The sequence below is a fragment of the Oryx dammah genome, unplaced genomic scaffold, assembly GCF_014754425.2.
Source record: "Oryx dammah isolate SB20612 unplaced genomic scaffold, SCBI_Odam_1.1 HiC_scaffold_18, whole genome shotgun sequence".
NCBI classification, from domain to species: Eukaryota; Metazoa; Chordata; class Mammalia; order Artiodactyla; family Bovidae; genus Oryx; species Oryx dammah.
In genome coordinates, this window is record NW_024070202.1 from 91,309,513 (window position 1) to 91,327,975 (window position 18,463).

Sequence of the window (18,463 nt, forward strand, 5' to 3'; positions counted from 1 at the left end):
AGACATTACTTTGCCAACTAAGGTCCGTCTAGTCAAGGCTATGGTTTTCCCAGTGGTCATGTATGGATGTGAGAGTTGGACTGTGAAGAAGGCTGAGCACCGAAGAATTGATGCTTTTGAACTGTGGTGTTGGAGAAGACTCTTGAGAGTCCCCTGGACTGCAAGGAGATCCAACCAGTCCATTCTGAAGGAGATCAACCCTGGGATTTCTTTGGAAGGAATGATGCTAAAGCTGAAGCTCCAGTACTTTGGCTACCTCATGCGAAGAGTTGACTCATTGGAAAAGACTTTGATGCTGGGAGGGATTGGGGGCAGGAGGAGAAGGGGACAACAGAGGATGAGATGGCTGGATGGCATCACTGACTCAAGGGACATGAGTCTGAGTGAACTCCAGGAGATGCTGATGGACAGGGAGGCCTGGTGTGCTGCGATTCATGGGGTCTCCAAAGAGTCGGACACGACTGAGTGACTGAACTGAATTGAACTGAATTGTAATTTCCTCCTCCAGCATATCTTCCTGACCCAGGGATTGAACCCATGTCTCCTCCATTGCAGGCAAATGATTTACCACCTGAGCTACCGGAGGCCCCTAAGACCACCAAGGGTGCCTGCTGCTGCTGCTAAGTTGCTTCAGTCGTGTCCGACTCTGTGCGACCCCATAGACGGCAGCCCACCAGGCTCCACCGTCCCTGGGATTCTCCAGGCAAGAACACTGAAGTGGGTCCAAGGATGCCTACTAACTGGTAAGGACCTTGGAACCTTGTGCCTGCAGTTCAGAGAATCTACCAGCAGATGGCAACATTGGTTAACTAAGCAGGTAACAGCCTCTAGGCACAAACTGTAGGTAGTCCTATAGATGGTGGTTTAGTCACTAAGTCATGTGTGACTCTTGTGACCCCATGGGGTGTAGCCTGCCAGGCTCCCCTGTCCATGGGGATTCTCCAGGCACGAATACTGGAGTGGGTTGTCATTTCCTTCTCCAAGTCCTATAGATATTCTCCCTAAAATGTCTAGTTTAATTCTTTCTAAACACAAAAACTATTTGTGAAGATTCCAGCACTTAAAGTAGGAACCTCTATAAATCAATGTGTATAAGTCATAGAAAGATTAGAAGACGTGGGGTTATATTTTCAAATGCTAATCAAAGTCAAAAGAAAAAAAGACCACCACAGTGTGTCTAAAAGTCTCCCAGCCATCTAATACCTTATTATCAATTAATTGCTTTGTAAATTCCATACCTAGAATTTATATTCTTTGCATTCTAAAAACATGGGCTTCCTAGGTGGCTCAGTGGTGAAGAATCCAGCTGCCAGCGCAGGAGATTCAGAGATGCAGTTTTGATCCCTGGGTCAGGAAGATGTCCTAGAGGAGGAAATGGCAACCCCACTCCAGTATTCTTGCCTGGAAAATTCCATGGATAGAGGAGCCTGTTGGGCTACAGTCCATGGAGTTGAAGAGTCGGACACTACTTAGCAACTGAGCATGCATGCACATTCTTAAGCATAGTTTCAGATGCCTTTTTCTTCCAGGCCTTCACATTATAGTTACTGATATTTAAGTATCATTCTATGACTTCCCACAACCAAGTAAACTGATGTCCCTGGTAATCCCTAAGCAAGGATGCTGACCCAGGTAGTCAAAGAGCCATAGCTTTAAATTGTTCACTCTTTATCTGGGCAGATATTTTAATCTTATTAGACCTCAGTGTTCATCTGGAAAATGGTGCTAACAATACATCTGACTCCTAGGACTGAATGAGAGAACACGTGTTTGAAGTGCTAGGTTGAAAGCACTGTGCCTAAAGCATAGTGGAGCCCTCACTAATGCTCTATTGTCATACTCATGAGAAGTCCTTCATTGGGTACCTTTTTTTCTGTGACTGAAAGTTCAGATAAAAAATGGCAGCAGCTGACCCACCTTGGCTTCCTACCCTAATCACAAAGGATGCAGGACAGGCTGCCACATTAGCAAGGAGACACATTCTCCCTTTACAACTGATTTCAATCTCTTCGCCACCTTCTTCTCTGTCTGCATGCTGCAATTACAGCTCTTATCAATGATGTTTTCCATTGGCCTGGTTTACCAGCTCTGAGGCTTTTACTGCAGCTGTCTGGCAGATGAGTGGGGCTTTTTTTCCCCTTCCATTTCTAAAACTTTAACAAAATTCTTACTTAGCAGGGTCATTTCTTCTTTTATATTATCTATCTAAACATATTCCAAACATGACCAAGACATTCTTAAGTGACTAGACACAAGCTTTTTATTTTCTACAAATCCCTTCCAACTCTATTCCATATCATTGTCTCTTTCCTCAGCTTATTCTCTTGCCATAGTTGGTCAGATTAATTAATCAGTTGGAATAAACCTTATGTCACTAACCTATTGATCTCACAGTCTTCCCCTACCCCTTTATCTATTGTAGCAGCTTAAAGGAAATTTAGCTGCAATTCCATTTCAGAATCTATTCAACAGATAATTGTACTTTATCCTCATTGTCACTGTACTGTTCTGTTTTTAAAGCCCAAAACACTGCAGCCTACAATGTGTTAAATAGTGGGCCTAGAAATAGTAAGCCTCTCTTCTTTAATGTATTAATTAATTTATTTTTGGCTGCATTGGATCGTTGTTGCTTTGCAAGGGCTTTCTCTAGTCTTGGTGACTGGGGGATACTCTTTATTGCAGATAGCGTACTTCTCATTTCAGTCTTCTCTTGTAGCAGAGCACAGGATCTAGGCTCCCGGGCTCAGTAGTTGTGGCTCTTGGGCTTAGTTGCTCTGCAGCATGTGGAATGTTCCCAGACCAGAGATCAAATCTGTGCCCCCTGCATTTACAGGCAGATTCTTATCCACTGCACTATCAGGAAGTCCTGACTCTTTAGAGCTGCATTACAGAACTTGGTAGTGTTGCTGAACTGCCCCTATGCGATTATTACCAGGGAGATGACACGGAATGGACTGAATCACGTTTTCATCAAGATCTATCCTATCTATGCTAAGGCTTATTAACAGTTTGTATATCTTCTAGAATTTTACCCAGCTCTGTCCTGCTCTGCTAGAAAGAATTTTACAGAACCCTTTCCCATGCCAACCCCCAATCAATCAGTCAATATACATTTATATTTAAGTCACTTCAGTCATGTCCGACTCTGTGTGTCCCCACAGACGGCAGCCCACCAGGCTCCCCCATCCCTGAGATTCTCCAGGCAAGAACACTGGAGTGGGTTGCCATTTCCTTCTCCAATGCATGAAAGTGAAAAATGAAAGTGAAGTTGCTCAGTCGTGTATAACCCTCAGCAACTCCATGGACTGCAGCCTTCCAGGCTCCTCCATCCATGGATTTTCCAGGCAAGAGTACTGGAGTGAGGTGCCATTGCCTTCTCTGCCATCAGTCAATAGAAGTGAATTTTTTGGCCCCAACTGTGGGCTTCTCATCATTTGATAATAGATATGAACACATTCTGATACTCTGCTTCATTCTGAGATCCTGAGTACACAGACTATGCCTAGACTATCAGTGACAACAGAACTCAGGCCCACAATCTGTAGAGCAATCAGCCTGGGAAGCCAAACTACCACCTCTGCAGGAATTGATCAGAAAGATCAGAACTTGACCAAGTCAGTGACTGCCAGTTTCTTATTTTTTTCCCCTGTTCTGTTTCCAACTCAGGACCAATCAGAGAAAACCAAATATACTCCCCAAACCCCACTTCTAGATAGCCTATTTATTTTCAGCTTCAGAGCAAACCTAAAATGGTCTTTCTTTTTAAATCAAGCTTTTTCATTCCCTTGCCTATCCTTGACACAAGTGATTGCGACTGACACCTTTGCTAGCACTAGCTCTGAAGAAATACCTCAATTTATTCTCAGTTGGGTGAAGAAAATGGCAACCAACTCCAGTGTTCTTGCCTGGGAAATCCCATAGACAGGAGTATGGCAGGCTACAGTCCACGGGACTGCAGAAGAGTCGGACACAACTTAGTGACTGAACAACAATTCTCATTTGGGTAGTTTTTGTCATTTCCACAGTATTCCTGAACTTTCCACTGAGGTACTGTCACACTGCCCATTGTTGCTGACCCCAGGTTTCAATCAGTCAGGTATGGCACCCACCGTATCCTCTCACGTCTTGCTTCTCATGGCTTATTGAGATGTCGCTAATCAGTACCAGCTGAGCTCTGCTTTTTCACTGAGTTCCTCAGCTGTTTATTGTGTCTGGTATCCAAGTTTTATGATTAGCTCCCATTTGTTGACATCTTCAGAAGGCAGTTCATCTTTATCCCTTTTCACAAAATCTTTTGTGCTTAGTGTGTTATGCTGTCTAAACGTGTCGTTTATCGTAACACCACTTAATAGCCTACCAGCACCGTGAAGGAGACTCACAGGACAGAACCCAGGCAGAGCCCCCAGAAGTCTGTCGTCGGAGCCGGTATCCCAGGCCAGTGAGTCGGCGGATTTTCATCAGACCAGCTCCCACGTGGATGAACTTTGCGGTAAGTCTCCAATAAAAGTGAATGAGGTCTTGCTTCAATTTCGATGTTTTGTCCTGGGAGCTTGGCTTTGATCCAGAGAGAGAGTTCTCCACTTTTCTTCCTGCCAGGAGGCACAGATTGTCCAGTCTGCTGTTTTATAGGCAACCAACTAGTTGGAAGGCCTGAGACATGAAGTACCCGAGTGTCACCTCTGGCTGACTCTTGTCAGGTCTCCTGGGATCATCAAGTCTAAATCCTCTTCCACAGGAAAAACTTCTGCTTCTTTTATGTACTCTCAGTCCAGCCCTAATTCTTGGGCATTTCTCTCTGACTGGCATAACTTCACCAAGGATTATTTGAGCCTTCAGAAACCATTTAGGAAACATGCAACTTGAACAAAATTGTTCATTTCAGAGGTGACTTAGTGAAAAAGGGAAGAAGATTTCTCAGACCCACTGGGCAGTATTTCGTGATGGTGTGCAAAGACTTCCCAATGAAATTCTGCTCCAAAAATTCTTTAAAAGAGTTTTGGATCAAGGTTAACGAGCAATTTAAGAGATTTAGGCAAAAACAAACTAGATTCATCTCCCTTGTAAATCCATTTCCTCCTTGCCCTCCGCTGGCTCCCTGATGCCAGGGTGCCCTCTTTTCTTCCTTTCTTCCCCATCTGTCATATCCTCCCTTCCTCTTCCCCTTGTCCAGACCCCCTGTGATTTCTCAGTGCTTCTCCTAAGGTCCTCAAAGTACCAGTTGCCTCTAAAGATCTATCCTTTCCAGAGCCAGTTGTGAGACAACTCTAAAATTGACACCTCAGATGTGAACTGTTACAAGCAATAATTAAGGATTTCCCTAAGCCCAGAAAAGATTACCAATTATCCCCAGAAAACTTTAGAATTCTTTTGAGTACATGTGAACCATGGATCCTTCACCTGCATCAGCTTAAATACATATTGGTAGAAACACCTTGGATGGTAAACCCTGAATGGCAATAGCTGATTGGACTGACCCGAAAAGGGACTGACAGGATCTTTCTTTCCACAATAAACCTGCAAGTCAAAAAAGGATGAAGAAGTAGGGCAAAGTCTCTTAAAAGGCTTAGCTGAATATGTCCAATAAAAATTGATTGTACCATCAAATATGCATCAAATTCATGCATACAGAAAAGATGAAACATTAGGACATTTTCATGATAGACTAGAAAATACCTTCAGTAATACTGGTGAGTGAAAAGGTGCTGATGTAACACCAATCCTCCTTTCTAATTTGTCAATAGTGTTACACCTAAAGCTGGGAAACAGTTTATAAACAGGAATTAGGGTAGGAAATATCACTTTACAGGAATTACAACATTCTACAGAACATTTTGAAACAAAGTGGGTTGGAACAAAAATGAGATATGATCCAAAATAAACTTTTAATCCTGCAACTATATGCCAATTTGAAAAAAAAAAAAAAAAACAGCTTCAAGTCCTGCAGATCCAACAGCTAAGTAGCCTACTTTCTGATTGATCACCTACTGACAAAGACACTTATAGATACTGTCAACCATAAAAGAAGAAAAGAGGCTGCAAAGAAAGATTGTCCCATCTTACAAAAGAAACACCAAGTCAAAGAAAAAAAAAATCCTTCAATTTAGATAAGTAAGGATGCTCTGAGGAAGGAAAAAATACCCAATATCCTGCCTTACCAGTATACACTCAAGATGAATTAACTGTATATGTAGATGGTCAACTTCCTGCTGGATCCAAGAGCTACTCTTTCTTCGTTAACCCCCCACCCCATTCCCTCAACCTCTTCCTCAGAGTAAACACACCACACAGGTGGTAGGTTTTCCAAACAGCGCAGTGTTTCCCTGCATTAAAAACTCAGTTTTTACCTGAAACCCTTGTGTCCTAGATGAAAACATTTCTTTCTGCTCTGTGATGTTCCTGCTGCTGTTTATTCACTCAGTGGCATCCGACTCTTTTTGTGACCCCATGTGAGCCTGCCTGCCTTCTCTGTCCATGGGATTTCCCAGGCAAGAATACTGGAGTGGGTAGCCATTCCCTTCTCCGGGAGATCTTTCCCACCCAGGGATCAAACCCACATCTCCTGCATTGGCAGGTGGATTCTTTACCACTGAGCCACCTGGGAAGCCTGTGATGATACTACCCTCCAAATTTAATAAGGAGACTTACTTTGAAAGTGAAATTGTAATATTAAATGCAAACCAGAGGGACTACTTCTTGAGGTACCATGGGACTCCTCTATAAATGCTATAGATATATCTTTGCCTCCTCCATTATATTTGATAAAGGCATGTGATATGTGGATTATTTCAATTTCCAACTGCTTCTATAAACTATTACCCCAAACTTAGGGCTTAAAAATATATATGTTCATCATTTTATAGCTCTGGAGGTCATAAACCTAAAATGAGTCTCAGAAGACTAAAACCAAAGTATCAATTAAGCTTCATTTTTTCCAGAGGCTCTTGGGGTGAATTCATTGCCTTGCAACTTCCAGCTTTTAGAGGCCATCTCAATTCCTTTTCTCAAGGTCCCTTCCTCCACCTTCAAAATGAGCAGTGTGGCATCTTCAAGTCTCTAACTCATATCTTCTTCTTTGGCTTATAAGGACTTGTGATTACATTAGGCCCGTGTGGATAGTCTGGGCCACCCTCCCATCACAAGGCTAATGATTAGCAACCTTAATTCCACCTGAAATTTTAATTCCCTTTGTCATACAGTTGAACATATTCTCAAGTGCCAGAGATTAGGATGTGGCCATCTTTGAGGGTCTATCATCCTGTCTATTTGAAGAAGGCAATGGCACCCCACTCCAGTACTCTTGCCTGGAAAATCCCATGGACAGAGGAGCCTGGAAGGCTGCAGTCCATGGGGTCACCGAGGGTCGGACACGACTGAGCAACTTCACTTTCACTTTTCACTTTCATGCATTGGAGAAGAAAATGGCAACCCACTCCAGTGTTCTTGCCTGGAGAATCCCAGGGACAGGGGAGCCTGGTGGGCTGCCGTCTATGGGGTCGCACAGAGTCGGACACAACTGAAGTGATTTGGCAGCAGCAGCAGCAACCTATTACAACCTGGTACCCATGACTCAGATGACAAAGAATCCATGTGCAATGCAGGAGACCTGGGTTTAATCCTTATATCTGGAAGATCTCATGGAGAAGAGAATGTCTACCCACTTCAGTATTCTTGCCTGAGAAATCACATGGACAGAGGAGCCTGGTGGGCTACAGTCTGTGGGGTTGCAAAAGAGTTGGATCTGACTTAGCAACTAAACCACCACTACCAGCATCTAACACTACTGGCTAAAATTGACATAAAGAAAAAAAAAAATCACTGGAGGAGAATGTATTAAAATTCAGATAGATCCAACCAAATAGTTAGTCAAACTTCCCCCAAATCCCTTGAAGCCAGAAGCGAATGAAGGCATCAAGTCTACAGATAAAAGTCTTATCTCTAAAGGCCTTTTCATTTCCTACACTAACTAGGCTTTGTAACACTTGTCCTGCCAGCAAATAAACCAAACAAGAGAAGATACTGATTTGTTCAAGACCCCAGGGCTATCAACAAAATTATGATATCTTCCTTCCCAGTAGTATGTGACCCACGTAGCATCCTATCAACGATTTCAAATGAAGCCACTTGCTGCACTGTGATGGATCTCTGATCTACATTTTACAGGGTGTCTGGAGACCAGTACAGTCAATAAATATCTTTACACCTTCACCTGGAGAGGACAACAAAATATCTGGACAGTCGCGCCTCAGGGGCTCCCCAAAATCCCCTCTATTTTCCTCAGATTCTCAATTAAGACTTAAAAGAGCCAAACTTCTCTTGTGAATTAGTTATAATACAGTATACATATGATCTTTTTTCAGAGGACAGTAAAGCCTATACAAAGAATTCCTCTTACTTGTTCCAAGCTTTGGCAGAAAAGGATATAACATATCACAAGATAAATTACAGTTTTGTCAAAACAGAGTCCATTATTTAGGACATGTGTTATCTATGGGTGGGGGTGGGGAATACACTCTCTTGGTAGACTAAAGACTATCCAAATTTATCCTAGCCCCCCACCCCATGACAATTTAAAGGATTTCTAGATTTAACTAATGTTTCAGATAATAGGCACCAAGTTCTCCTGGGATTGAAATTCCTCTCCATGAACTGGCTAAAGCTGCAGATAAAGAGATCTTCTCCTTGGAAAAGCCAAGCACAAACCTTCTGTAACCTAAAGAAAGCTGATGAGGTGGATGAAACTGGAGCCTATTATACAGAGTGAAGTAAGCCAGAAAGAAAAACACCAATACAGTATACTAATGCATATATATAGAATTTAGAAAGATGGTAATGATAACCCTATATGCGAGGCAGCAAAAGAGACACAGATGTATAGAACAGTCTTTTGGACTCTGTGGGAGAGAGAGAGGGTGGGATGATTTGGGAGAGTGACATTGAAACATGTATAATATCATATAAGAAATGAATCACCAGTCCAGGTCCTATGCAGGATACAGGATGCTTGGGGCTGGTGCACTGGGATGATCCAGAGGGATGGTACAGGGAGGGTGGTGGGAGGGGGGTTCAGGATGGAAAACTCGTGTACACACATGGCAGATTCATGTCAATGTATGGCAAAACCAATACAACATTGTAAAGTAATTAACCTCCAATTAAAATAAATAAATTTAAATTAAAAAATAAATAATAATAATAAAATAAAATAGGTTATTTTTGACAGGCAAATATATATATATAACTTTAAAACAAGAAAATTTGGTTTTGCCAGTAATGAACTGCTCTGTTGTATCCATTTTGAAATCTTATCTTTTACATTTTTGTTCTTATGAAATGTATTTTCTACTAGGAAAAAAAATAAAAATAAACCATTTAAAAAAAATAAAGAAAGGAAAAAAAAAGAAAGCTCTTTAAAAGCCTCCTTTCCCTAGGGGTCATTTGCTAGAAAAAGCCCTTTTTTATAAACTATTTGTACATGTCTGGACAGATTGAAGTTTTAACTCAATTTCATGGGAGCATCAAAAACTCTTCGCTTACCCAGCTTCACCCTTGATCTGACTGCCAAGGTTTAACCTCCTTTGTCTCAAGGCAATAGCTACCACTGCAAAACTTGTCAATGCTTCTCCTGAATCAGTTCCAGGTCCCCTGCTTGATCTCATGGTTCCTCACACAGTACTGACACCGCTGCTGACTGTGAACAACATTCTTAGCCACTCACTTAACTGCTCAGGACACTCTACTACTCTCTCTTTCTCATATTCCCCTTCGCCACAGCAAAATCCCAATCCTGCTGCTGTCAGAAGGGATTACTTTATGATGACTTATGATGACTTTCTAAGTTAAGAACTTTCTCACTCAGATTCAGTAAAGCCTCCCATTGAGGACCCTGACCTAATGTTATGTGCTGATGGATTATATCCCAAAATTAAAACTGGGGGTTATCAAGCAGGACATGTGATCACTAATTTAAGTTCTCCTTTAAATAAAGTTCTCTAAGTGGAGAAGAAAACAAAATACCTGGACAGTCATGCCTTAGGGGCTCCCCAAAATCCCTTCTATTTTCCTCAGATTCTCCAAATAAACTCAGGTGGCAGAAGTTATTATGCTTATTAGAGCTTGTCATCCAGCCAAAGACTGGAGAAGAAACATATACAGACAGCAAGTATACTTTTGGAATAATACATGACTCGGAATTCTTTAGATCCAAAGGGGTTTCTCAACTCTGTTGGAACTTTTATCAGAAATGAACAAGTTAAGGAACTTTTAGATGCTTCCTAGAGAGGTGGCCAGGGACTTCCCTGGTGGCTCAATAGTAAAGAATCTGCTGGAATGCAGGAGACCCAGGTTCAATCACTGGGTTGGGCAGATCCTCTAGAGGAGGAAATGGCAACCCACTCCAGTATTCTTGCCTGGTGAATTCCATGGACAAAGGAGCCCGGCAGGCTATACAGTCCATGGGGTTGCAAAGAGTTGGACACAACTGAGCAAGTAACACACACACACACACACACACACACACACACACACACACACACACGTGGCCATTGGGTCAAAAAGAGCTGGACATGACTTAGCAAATGAAAAACAACAACAAAAGAGAGGTAACAATTGCACATTGAGGCTGATGCAAAAAGAAATGAAGGAGATGCTAAAACAGATCATTCTACCAGATAAGCAGCCCTCATCAAAATTATGATCCTAACTAAACATGAAAGGATAAATCCTTAAGGGATTCAGAGTTCATTAGGAAATGATAAAGTTAAGTCCATAAGAAGGAAAAATGAGAAAAGTCTGGTTGTACCTTTAACTCAGATCATCTCTGGCACTCTCAATAAGTACGTTTGGGTGGCACAAAATAATTTCAGTTGACTACTAGTTCAATTTCTCTATTAAGTTACTCATCATAGTGTAGACAAATTGGTTACTATCTTACATCAACATTTGGGGGAAATTTTATAAAGACAGCCGGAACTATTTTCAGGTCATGTGTCAGCCGTTGACAACACAATCCTGGAAAAGCTATAAAGGTGAACATGGAACTAAAGCCTCAACACCTTCAGATGGCTTTATCCCACTTTCATCCTCCATCATATATGAATATATTTTAGCTAATATGTGCTTATTTTTCAGCATTGGTTGAAACATTTCCCTGTTGAAAAGCTACATTGTTCATAGTTACTATAAAGCTCCTTGATTACATGTTTCTAATACAGGGCATATCAACTTTTGACCAATGCACATGCTTTATGGGAACCATTATAAAAGAAATATGTAAGTCATTATCCCCTTACTCAAAACCTGCCACAATCTTCTATAATGGCTGAAAGAACCCATGGCATACCTGCTACAATCTTCTAGAATGGCTGAAAGAACCAATGGCATCTTTAACAAAATTTTCAGAAACCCATAAGCCAGCCTCCTTTGAGAGGTCAAAGTTACTTTCCCTAGCCTTCCCTCAGGAACAGATCAGTTTTCCGCACAGGAACTGGTCATTTGAAGGTTCTTTCATTCAAGTGGCTCTGATACTAGACCTGCTACACAGAGATATGACAAAATATTGCAACATGCTCATGTAGTTATACCCAGTCTTATCACCAACAAATTAGGGTACCCTTCCTACAGCATCTTCATAACCTTCAACCAGGAGAGTCAGACCACTGGAACAGATATCAGAAGAAAACAGCTCTTGACCCTCTTTCTAAAGGACCTTATCACATACTCTTAACAAAAATACAGCACTGAAATTCCAGGGAGTCAATCCTTGGGCCACAATTCAGTCTCCCACACAATTAAGAGGCTACTTCAGTAAAGGACGTTAAACTGAAGATTCTTGGAGTTCTTACAGAAGTAACTGGCCTTCAGATATAGACAGTGGACCTAAAGCCTTCTGTAAAGGGATATGACCTCAGATGGTAGACAGCTTCTGCCTAAAATATCAGATCAAGAACTCTATCTAGTTCCTGTTTTGTTTTACCATCTTGCCTATAACCATGCTTCTCATTTCTAAAGATGCCTGGTTGTCATCTACTCATAGTGGCCATTTTCTCTTTTTTGCTCTCTCTTTATTATAATTGTTAAATCAGGACATAGTCATTCTAATACCATTGTTAGAGTCTCCAAACAGTACCATAATCACTGCCCTCAATCTTACTGACTACTGTATATTGTTGTTCAGTCACTAAGTCGTGGCTGACTCTTTGCAAGCCAATGGACTGCAGCGTGCCTGGCTTCCCTGTTCTTCACTATCTCCCAGAGTTTACTCAAAATCACATCCATTGACTCAGTGATGCTGTCTAACCTTCTCATCCTCTGCTGCCCCTTTCTCCTTTTGCCTTCAATATTTCCCAGCGTCAGGATCTTTCCCAGTGAGTCTGCTCTTCACATCAGGGGGCCAAAGTATTAAGAGTTTCAGCATCAGTCCTTCTAATGAATATCCAGAGTTGATTTCCTTTAGCACTGAATGGTTTGATCTCCTTGCAGGTCATCCATAACCAACTCTCCTGAGAAAAACCTCTGAGCAACTCTTGTTCCCTCAAATGAGATCATAAGGAATTACTTCAATGACTACTTGTCCACCTACATGGACAAATGATCCTTAAATCAAACTGTGACTTTGCTACTGATCCTCTACTCCAGAAAAAAAAAAAAAAAGAACCAATGATAACCATCTATTGATCAGACCCTCAGTTCAGTTCAGTTCAGTCGCTCAGTCATGTCTGACTCTTTGCGACCCCATGAATCACATCAGACCCTAGATAATTTTAAATTTGAATTTCATAACCTTCCCTGAACAATAAGCCAATTACTTGTTATCTGGAAGATAGTAATTGAGTAATTGATATTTAAATATGTAACCCAGCTAATATAAGGCCTTGGTTCCAACTTCATGTCACAAATAATTTTATTTCTCATGGCTCTCCAAATGTCCCTACTGGTTATTAAATCCTTTGTGACCAGGAAGCCTGGTTGTGTTTACCTACAACTAACACCTCATACACTTTGGAAATAACATTCTGAGACATTTTTATACATAGGAATCCTAATTCTATTCATCATCAAGTCCTGAAATTCCAATCTGAATACAAGCTCCAGGAAAAGAGGTCACCTTTGATTATTCAGGCTTCCCTGGTAGCTCAGCTAGTAAAGAATCCACATGCAATGCAGGAGACCCTGGTTTGATTCCTGGGTTGGGAAGATCTGCTGGAAAAGGGATAGATTACCCACTTCAGTATTTTTGGTCTTTCCTGTTGGCTCAGCTGGTAAAGAATCTGCCTGCAGTGCAGGAGACTTGGGTTCAATCCCTGGGTTGGAAAGATCCCCTGGAGAAGGCAACGTCCACCCACTCCAGTATTCTGGCCTGGAGAATTCCATGAATTCTATGTATACTCAGTTCCATGTATAGTCTATGTATAGTCTATTCCATGTATAGTCTATAGGGTCTGCAAAGAGTCAGACACGACTGAACGACTTTCACTTTCACTTTGATTATTCAGGCACTTTACCTAGAATCACTGACTCACTGTTTACATGAAGAGTCAGAGCAGAACTCCCAACAGTAGGAATCACATAAGTAGAAAAGACTGTTAGAAACGTAACATTAACTCTAGCAGAAGTTATTAACAATATTATCTGTTACTGACATGAAATACACATCACTCTCAACTCATTGGAAGAAGCAGTAATGGACAATCTCCTTGCTCTAGATGTGTTTGCTAGCCCTGGTGGCCTCTGTGCCACTACTAATACTTCTTGCTATACATGATCAATGAAGCAGACAACTTAGAACATCCTATATATACTTTGTCTTAAGAAAAAGCTACTTGGACCTCAAATGTGATCCCCATGCTGTATGAAATTTGTTCTCATAACCTGATTTGGTCAGTTGGAGCTTTTGGTCCCAAAATATCTTATGAGAGCTGTTAATTTTCTTGTTTTAGTGAGAGTGATCATGATGCTGGTCTGTTGCACTTTTCCTTAAGTACATCTATATTGAATCAAGTCTCCTATCAGATGACAGTCATAGTGTTATAACAACATAAAGCTAAAAGATCTTGGCATGAAATGATTATGGAAACAACCAAACCCTCTTGAGTGCTGATGATCTGGATGTCTAGCTTCCCATGCACTGGCCAACCTCTTTTCAAGTGAGAGAAATGCCCAGTGAGTGACTGAATATACAAATGGACAATAACCAATCATATATGACAACAGAACTCAGACTCACAGGTTCTATAGCAACCAGCCCAGGAACCAAACCACAACCTCTGGAGAAAGTGTCAGCCACTTTTCCTATTTTTGTTCTCACTTCCAACACAGGACCAACCCAGAAAAGCCAAATATGCTCCTGAAACCAGTCACAATAGATGTGCCACTCCTAATTCATGTCAACGATGTCCAATCAGAGATTACCTAGATGCTCTGTTTGTTTAGTATAAAGATTGCCTCCTCTCCTGCCTACCTCTGAATCTCTCACAAATACAAATGGTGGCAGTAGGAGATATAGCAAGACCTATATAAAATAGTTTTGCTATTTTTCATTTGAATGATCTTCATTTGTTTTCATGTATTTGTACACAGTCCACAGCACACTTAACCTTAGCAGGTGTACCTATAATGTGAAAAGACATCATAGCTTGCTTACTATTAGTTCTTACTTACTTACCTACTAACTATTAGTTCTGCCATTCAGGATATGTGTATTATTGAAAGCTACTTAATATCTCTCTGCCTCAGTTTTCTTATCTGAAAAATAAGCATCACTTATTTTTCTTACTTCAATGAATGTGGGGTGGCGATTAAATCTGACAAATTTGGAACATATCTGTCCTATTGTCTGGCACATAAGTGGCCAATAAGCAGGGACTATATTGATGATGAAGATGATCGTTTTTTTGTACTTGCTGAGTCCTGCAATCTGGATTGTAATCCTGGATTGCCATTTGCTACCTCACAGTGGTGTTAAGAAATTGCATATACAGTAGGTTATATATATGTTATATACATAGCATATGCAGAAGTACACAGAATACGAGAAACCTCCATATATTTGTCACCTGGTTTCATCAATTATCAACTCATGGATAATCTTTTCCACTCACAGACCCCCCAATCTCCCTTCCATTTTATGTGAAGCAAATCCCAAACAACATATAATTTCATTTTTAATATTCTATTATGTACCTATAAAAAATAAAGACTCTCATAAAATATAACTGCAATACCATTATGGCCCCTAAAAAACTCTTAATATAATCCAATATCATGTTTCTTGTCTTGGAATCTAATATGGTGAGAAGTTCAACATTGATTTATACACGCTTCAATTGTTTCCATATATTTATGGCTCTTTTTTCATTTTACTTTTCTTTAAATTGGTGTTCATAAAAATAAATGGTTAGTAATTGAATTACTCCTCTAATTTTGTCAAGGTAGAGGGTTTGGAACAGAACTAAATTTTGTCTCTATTAACACTTATCTTTGGGCTTCCCAGGTGGCTCAGCAGTAAAGAATCCACTTGCCAGTGCAGCAGACACAGGAGACATGGGTTTTATCCCTGGGTCGGGAAGATCCCTTGGAGAAGAAAATGTTAACCCACTCTAGTATTCTTGTCTAGGAAATCCAATGGACAGAAGAGCCTAGCGGGCCACAATCCATTGGATCACAAAGAGTTGCACATGGCTGAGCAACTAAACCACTACCAACACTTATCTTCACTAACTTAGGTGAGATCACAATTTGTGGTATTTTAATAGCCAAACAACCCAGAGTAGGTTGTGCAATATTTACTATTTAATTCATTTTAATACAGTAGAAGAAATTACAGCAAAATGATACCACGGGGAATATGTATGAGGATTCACTAAATCAATGCCATAAACATTCATTTAAATATTTGCAAAATAGTTACCAATTTCCTCAGAAATAATTTACCTGAGGGATGATGAGTTTTTGCTTGTCTGATTCATTTGTAAGGCTCAGTTTATTTACTGAAGATTATCGATGTACAGTTACCTATAAATTGAGAAAATATCCTGTAGGTTGCATATTTATAAAAAGTCCTTCCCAATCATTTATCATCCTCTCCATACATCCTGACCACTTTGGCCATCATAAGTTTTGATCAATTGATTTTCAGAATCAAATATTTGAGGGGAGTGGATGCAGGGGGGTTTGTTTAGGCATTCCCATTTTTGAGTCCATAACTCACCTCATTAAAAAAGATTTCATTTCACCAAGGTAAGTAAAAGGTATCCTCTTCAAGAGGATAAAGAGAAAATATCTTAGATTAATTCTATATTATTTCATTAGATGTTCTTTTCACTCTCATTTCTCTTGACACAGCTTTTCCCCCAAGCAACAGTAAATGCCAGAGCATCCCAAAATCTTTGGAAGCCTGTGGATAAAACAGAGTCAGAGGCAGTTCAGCTAGTAAACTATAGTCTTTAACTCTGTCTGGGAAGTAGCAACAATGATTTTTTTTTTTAATTCTTAAAAAATTTTTTCAAACTAGATAAAAAGAAGGATGCTAAAGAAAGAAACTTCTAAGAAAACTGACATTTTCAACTTAATAAAAAATGTATTAGTCGATGCAATATTAACAGAAATGTCTTATCTTCAGCTGTCAAACAATAAAATTGGCTTCTAAATTAGATACGCACCCACCCCCACAACCTCAACCTCATGAGTTCCCTAGTATAAGCATGTTTTAAAGCCAGTTAAATCTAAACTTAGTTTTCTGTGGTAGTGACTTAGGGCTTGATTATCTTCTTGAAGTGAATAACATTAACTGTCCTGCTAAATATATTCCAGAAAGAACATCCAGAAGATATAATTGAAAGATGCAAAGATAATTTCTTTCTGCTTGTTGTCATTAAACTAACTTTTAGGCCATTAGTGCCAACAGAAAATATCAAATGTCAAATCTTTCAGCTCTAATAATTTCACTCTTCTTGTCATATTCAGTCCACCTCAAATAAATTCTGTAAAAGGGAAGATGCTCTAAGCTATTCATTTAACATTGTTAAAGTTGTGGATTTTCACAATTCTTATCAGAATTAACCTCAGCATTATAATGAGCTAAGGCAAGTACATTTTTTTTCAGCATTAAGATATTCTTTCTTGTAATCGAAATCACAACTAAGGAAATCAAACTCAAACTGAAGGAAATCATCTCAAATTATTGAGAACTCTGACAAGGAAATGACAGTAATAAGGTGAATGGCATATTGCCTACTATTCAGCTTCTCCAGGTCTGGAGACTGGTTCATTTTTTACAGAACCTGAGGCACACTTTACTGACTATGCTAAACCCCTTGACTCTGTGGATCACAATAAACCATGGAAAATTCTGAAAGAGACAGGAATACTAGACCACCTGACCTGCCTATTGAGAAATCTATATGCAGTTCGGGAAGCAACAGTTAGAACTGGACATGGAACAACAGACTGGTTCCAAATAGGAAAAGAAGTACATCAAGGCTGTATATTGTCCCCCTGCTTATTTAACTTATATGCAGAGTACATCATGAGAAATGGTGGACTGGATGAAGCACAAGCTGGAATCAAGTTTGCTGGGAGAAACATCAATAACCTTAGATATGCAGGTGACACCACCCTTATGGGAGAAAGTGAAGAAGAACTAAAGAGCCTCTTGATGAAAGTGAAAGAGGAGAGTGAAAAATTTGGCTTAAAGCTCAATATTCAGAAAATGAAGATCATGGCATCCAGCCCCATTACTTCATGGCAAATAGATGGGGAAACAGTGGCTGACTTTATTTTGGGGGGCTCCAAAATCACTGCAGATGGTGACTACAGCCATGAAATTAAAAGATGCTTACTCTTTGGAAGGAAAGTTACGACCAATCTAGATAGCATATTCAAAAGCAGAGACATTACTTTGCCAACAAAGGTCTATCTAGTCAAGGCTGTGGTTTTTCCAGTAGTCATGTATGGATGTGAGAGTTGGACTATAAAGAAAGCTGAGCACCGAAGAATTGATGCTTTTGAACTGTGGTGTTGGAGAGGACTCTTGAGAGTCCCTTAGACTGCAAAGAGATCCAACCAGTCAATCCTAAAGGAAATCCGTCCTGAATGTTCATTGGAAGGACTGATGTTGAAGCTGAAACTCCAATACTTTGGCCACCTGATGCAAACAGCTGACTCATTTGAAAAGACCCTGATGCTGGAAAAGATTGAAGGCAGGAGGAGAAGGGGATGACAGAGGATGCGATGGTTGGATGGTATCACCAACTCATTGAACATGAGTTTGGGTAAACTCCAGGAGTTGTGATGAACAGGGAAGCCTAGCATGCTGTGGTCCATGGGCTGCAAAGAGTTGGACACGACTGAGCGACTGAACTGAACTGAGGCATGCTTTACTCTAGTCTATAGGAGGTAGACCTTGGAATATCACTCAATCAGCATTTCCCTCGATATCCAATTATTACCAGCTCCTTTTTTACTACCT

At 40.4% G+C, this 18,463-nt stretch overlaps 1 protein-coding gene across 1 annotated transcript in view; it reads right to left on the minus strand.

Annotated features, from left to right (window-relative positions):
* Positions 1-18,463, minus strand: part of GRM8 (glutamate metabotropic receptor 8) — an 866,927-nt gene that overhangs the window by 385,660 nt on the left and 462,804 nt on the right. The window lies entirely within an intron of this gene.